The sequence below is a fragment of the Nelumbo lutea genome, chromosome 3 (assembly GCF_056320005.1).
Source record: "Nelumbo lutea isolate HS-2025 chromosome 3, American lotus-T2T, whole genome shotgun sequence".
In the NCBI taxonomy this organism is placed as follows: Eukaryota; Viridiplantae; Streptophyta; class Magnoliopsida; order Proteales; family Nelumbonaceae; genus Nelumbo; species Nelumbo lutea.
The window spans coordinates 25,811,837-25,817,836 of NC_142686.1; the positions used below are offsets into that span (position 1 = coordinate 25,811,837).

At 34.4% G+C, this 6,000-nt stretch overlaps 1 protein-coding gene across 6 annotated transcripts in view; it reads left to right on the forward strand.

Moving 5' to 3' along the window:
- The window catches only part of LOC148863752 (uncharacterized), a 34,273-nt gene extending 32,616 nt beyond the window's left edge, over positions 1–1,657 (forward strand). For all 6 annotated transcript variants that reach the window (XM_088974208.1, XM_088974209.1, XM_088974210.1 and 3 more), the window contains one exon: positions 1,367–1,657. The gene's annotated coding sequence lies outside the window, so the exon portion shown is untranslated. The remainder of the gene's footprint in view (positions 1–1,366) is intronic.
- The last annotated feature ends 4,343 nt before the right edge of the window (positions 1,658–6,000 follow it).

Sequence of the window (6,000 nt, forward strand, 5' to 3'; positions counted from 1 at the left end):
GTCAGTTTCTTTTTAGAGTTTTAACCCATTTATCCCATCTTACAATTATGGGTTTCACTGATTTCCTTTTGGTTTATGGTGGTGCTGCAAATTTAGGATTAGTTTATGATCCTATGTATATGGCAGTTTATTTCAGGCTCATGAGAGTTTATGATCATATAATTACAAGAGATCCTTGTATGGTTCTTAAAAATGTATTTTCATTAAATTGCATGTACAAATTTGTGGTTCTCAAATTCCATTAATTTTACCTCAGTTAAATGGTTCATCTTTCAATTCTTATTATATTTCATTTTCTTTTGTTCTTTTCCTTCCAATGATGGAGAGTATCACTGTAATCATTAATTTGGCTTTTCTTTTTTTTAATATAATAACTTTACCACTATGTATCTTTCAGTGACTTCCGTTTGACAAGTGGTGAATACTATTATATTGCTGAAAAGAGGGTGAGACACCTTCATAAAAAGATTACAAAATATAGTTGTATGTGCAGCATGTACAAAATGTCCATGAAAAAACTAGGAAACATAAAAAATGGTACTAGCCTGTTGATTCCTAAACGTATAATCTTGGAATACTGCAAATTGCTTCAATACCCAGACCACCTCATGCAAGTCCATTCAATCTTGCTCAAGAGTTGCTTGGAGGGCAAGGCCTTGGATTCAAAAATCTGGATATTCCTTTCTTTACGTACAGACCAAGAGATAGCAAAAGGCAAAGAACTCACAAAGAATTTTCCCTTTAGCAGAGGATCCATCAACTCTCCAAGAAGAGAGGAGATCTGCCTAATTCGAGGGAGTAACCCACTGTCTATTAAGCAGTAGCTGACTGATTCCTGGTCCATCTCACAAAGACAGCAAACACTATTAAGGTTCATTCCTTTATTAAGCTGGTGATCAATGGTTTGAATTCTGTCCCAAGCAGCCAACCACACGAAAAAGTAACTTCAGTGGGACCTGAACCCTCCATATCCAACTCCATGTCACCTTCTGAAAGGCACTAATGACTGCCTTGTAGCAGGATTTTGTAGAAAATGAGCCAGAGTTATCCATCAGCCTTGTTGCATCTTTCAGTGAATTTGTTTTTTTATATTTAAGCCATGTACTGAAATTTGATTATTTGCAGTATGAATCAACCACACCCATCAAAAAGAGCAACAATGACTTCTTAGAATCAAAAGGAACACATCTTATCATTGTTTTAAGAATATCTTTGAAATATTTTGTGAATCTCATGAATTATTATAATATATGATAGCAACAAGGTTCAGTTATTCATTTTACTAGCATATTCAAGAAATTTTCAATCAAGCTTTATTTAATGTACTTCTGCACTTGCATGGTTTCATTGTTGTTTCAACTTTCAGTTATGAGGATTAAGGGAGCAATAAAAGCAGTAGTGGAAACTTTACTGGTTTTAAGTCAAACAATGAAGATTTGGAGATGCTGTTAGAGGCTTACTTCATGCAGATAGAGGGGACCTTAAACAAACTGTTGACTGTATGGGGTGCTTCTGTTTATCCCATTCTTGTCTATATGCTGTGTTTTCATGGTTGTTTTCTAAACTGACAAGGTTAACCTAAAAAGGCACCATAAACTCAAGTGTTAAACTCTAAATTGCATGATAAGTAATGCTTCTTGAAAACTTAGTGCTAGAATTACAAAGTTTATTTGAAAAAAAAAATCAGGATTAAACATATGGCCATATAATGGAGCATGGTTTGATCTTTCTACATCTGGATATAGGCTGGTAAATTTTGTAGATCTTGAGTTGGATAGCTCATCCTTCTGTGGTTCTTCATTAGTTCATTGGTCAGAACTGCTAATGCCTGCATGAGCCCAGTGTACTTTTTAGTTGTACAATAAATAAAGGCCACACAAGCCAGCACTGAGATCTACAGGAGGAACTATGCAATGGCTCCAAGGCCCTTTCCATTAGTTGTATCATGGGAAAATCAATTTACCTAATACGATTTTATTTACTTCCTTGTTTTGGGCTATCTTTTAGTTTCTTATCTTTGTTTATAGTCCTTGGGTGGGTGAGTTAAGAAAGCTTATCTCCCCTAATTCTGTATCTCTGTATCTATTTCTTCTTTAATTAATGAAAGTTGCAAGTTATTGATCCAAAAAAAAAAAAAAAACTTGAATATGAACAACAACATTTGACTTTCTCCTAATAAATTTTGGTTACTTTATTGATCTTTATGTTAGTATTTTATTGCATGTCTACATTTTGTCTTATTGATTTATTAATTTAATAACATTCTAAATTTTTTACCAAAATAAATAGCTAAAATCTTGAACTTTTGGACAAGGTCTGATTTTTTGGTCAAATGAATACACTGAATATATTTCATGTATTGTGTAGGTGGCATTGTCCAAAACTGAAATTTCACCAACATTTAGAATAATGCCCACATTCCAACTAAACTCTTTTGTGATGCTCCCTTTATTTAGTGCTAATCAACTCCATGGCCCTTTGGTCTATTGGTTAAAGCACTTGACTACCGTGATTTGGCCTAATGAGGTATTAGAAGTTATATGTTTTGACTTTTTGCTTGAGTTGCAACTGCAGATTCAGTAAGGCAGATATGGACCATAGGGGCCGCTTTGTTACAGCTGAAGTGCTGAGCTAAATGAATATTTTTATATATATAATTTTTATCCACTAAAAATAATACACCATTCAGTTCAGATTAGATCTGGCCATAAGCTTAATTACTCAATCTAACTTGGACTCTTAAGCAGGGTTGCATCCATATCATCTTGGCCCATGACAGTTGGGGCTGCCCAGGCAGAGCTTGGGATATTCAAACTTGGATATTTAGTAAAATTGAATTTCATTTGTAGGGGTGGATATATTTTCTTGGGCTGGTTCATGATGGATATGTTTTCTTGGACTGGTTCATGATTAAGTTAGTGTTTAAGTCTATGGCTTTATGCCTTCATAAGTGGTTTGGTTCTTTTTTTTCTTTTTTTCTTACATGATTACATCCATCAAATAAGATCGCAAGGGTTATCTTTATTTTTATTGTTTTTAATTTTTTTTTGATAGATAAACCTTCGGATCGCAAGGGTTATCTTGGAGTCTGGCTTATGTGGGAGTGCAACTTGGGCCGGGTAAATCTGAACAACCTGAAAAAGCCAGGATGGGTTGGATTGGGCTAAGGCTAGGTTTAAAAAAACCTACCTCAATTTCGGGTTGGGTTGGGGCCTAGGACAACTCACCCCATATTCAGAATTGCATATTTAAATATTATGCAATATGTCAATTTATGCATACAATGTTTTTGAACTGCCGTTGATGGCCCGGAAACTGTTCAGGCAACTGGTTCCACTTCACCCTTAACCTGGTCCTTGGTCAAAAATTGTTGATTTGGTCAGCGATCTGCTGACCTGGGCAGTCGAATTGTTAACCTGTTCAATGGTTTTTGGCCATTTTTATTTTTTAAGTTGGAACGATTTGTCCATTCGAACTAGATAGTTGAACTACCGACCTGGAAACGAGTGGCCAGAATGGTTCCGGTTTTGGGTTGGTTTTAAAACCTTATATGCATATGTATGAAAAAAATGAAGAAATTAGACCAACCCGAACGTTTGGGTCAGGATGGCTGTTCAACAACTTAGGTTGGGTTAGGGTTAAAAAAAGGAGAAATTCCATATTAGTACCTTGTAGGCTTGTGCTTAGGGGTAGTCTCAGTTTAGTACTTGAACTTCAAACTGTGCCACTGCAGTACCTGAAAACTTACAAAAATTGTCAATTTAGTCCCTTCCATTAGCAGCCTATCACTTATCTGTAACATGTGTGACTTAAAACTTTTAAAAATGTCAAAATCTCCCTTCAATAAAAGACACTGTTCATTGTCTTCTGCCTTGAGACTGAACCAGAATGGACACTTATCAAATTGATTGAACTCAAGGAAAATTCAGATTTGAAGCTTAAGTCCCGATGCCTGCAGTTGCACGTTCCTCTCTTCCAAGCTTTTCTACAACCAAAGTACCTCTTCCATGCAAAGAAGCAAATGGACTGCAATGTGAAAATAAACATTCAACCACATAACTAGGGGTGTCAATCGACTAGTTTTGGTTTGGATTTAATCCGATCCAAACTTTATCAAATCGGATTTGGACGGTCCATTATAATTATTGGGTTGGGTCAATCCAAAATAAATTGGTCATATTTTTATTAGTTTGAATTGGACCTAAACCAAATTTCCAATAATCCAATCATGAGGCCCAAACCCTTGTCCAATTTGAAACTAATCAAAACTGAAGCTAGCATAAAATCACTTTTATGAAAGTACTTTTACGAAAACACTTTTATAAAAGTAATTTTATGGAAAGTATTTTTATGAAAGTACTTTTATAAAAATACTTTTAAAAAAGCATTTTTACAAAAGTACTTTTATGAAATCACTTTTATAGAAGTAGTTTTATAAAAGCATTTTTACAAAGTATTTTTACGAAAACGCTTTTAAAAAGTACTTTTACACGAAAGCCTTTTATGAAATCACTTGTACAAAAAAACTTTTATGGAAGTATTTTACGAAAGCACTTTTATAGAAGCGCTTTTATGGAAATACTTATAAAAGCACTTTTGTGAAAGAACTTTTACGAAAGCACTTTTACAAAAGTGCTTTTATGAAAGCACTTTTATAAAAACACTTTCACGAAAGTACTTTTATAAAAAATACTTTTACAAAAGCACTTCTACAAAAGTACTTTTATAAAAGTATGTGGAAATATTTTAATAAAGTGCTTTTGTAAAGGCACTTTTATGAAAATACTTTTATCAAAGTACATTTGCAAAAGTGTTTTTTCAATGCCAAAAGTGCTTTTATATAATTTTTGACAATCCATTTGGTTTGGATTGGATCCAAACCAATCCATTTACATTTTAATGGATTGGATTGCATTTGGTATGTATTGGATTTGGACCAGATTGGGTCCAGTCCATTTGTAAGTGGACTCACATTGGACTGGATTGGGTTGGACCAAATCCGGTCCAATTGACACCTCTACGCATAACTACCCAGAATCAATGGTTGCCGGGTAAATGAGTTTCTAGACTAACTTGCTCTTCCTTTTCAGATACCTGAGCTAAGAGGTTTTTCTGATTCTTCTTTGTTGAAATCAACAGGACCGTAATTTCCTATCGATTCTTCATGATCAACTTCAGTTTTTGAATCGAGTTGTTAAATTTTCTTCGATAAGAATCCAACTTGGATAATCTTTTTTATCGCTGAAAGACTCATAATTTGAATCTGCATATCATTCTTTGATAGTGAAGCTCACAACCTTTGGAAGTGGGTAGTGGAAATGAACAACTCAGTAACAGATCTTTTGTTCAACAAATGGAAGTGGGTAGTGGAAATGAACATCTTTATTGTTCCCATAAGATAAAATGCGTAGCCAGTGACAGAGAACCAGAAAGAAGTAACAAAAAGGGGCACTTTTATGAAGAGGAACTCATTAACAGATCTTTTGTTCAACAAATCGAAGTGGATAGTGGAAATGAACATCTTTGTGTTCCCATCAATCCAATCCACCTCCCTACTACTTGGGTTTGAAGAAAGAACTGAATAGCCGTCATGGAAAACTCTTCATGTTTCCACTGAATTTTGTTAAAGAGAAGAGAATGAGGAAATGGACTTCCTACCTGTAAAAAAACGAAACTTCCAAGGAATACCCGAGGTTTGTGAGAAAATCTGGTTGAAATCTAACCTAATCTGGGAGTGGTAAATAAAAAAAAAAAAAAAAAATTAGATGACATTTTTATCCTTTCACATGTTATTTAATGTCAGTTAACAATTTTGGACTAAACTGACAATTTTTGGGAATTCAGGTACTACTGTGGCACATTTTGAAGTTCAAGTACTAAACTGAGACTATCCTAAATTACAGGGTATTAATCTGAAATTTTTCCTAGAAAAAGAGTTAACAGTTTCAGAATGTCTTATGTGTAGGGGTGTCAATAGACCAGTTTTGAGTTGGATTCATC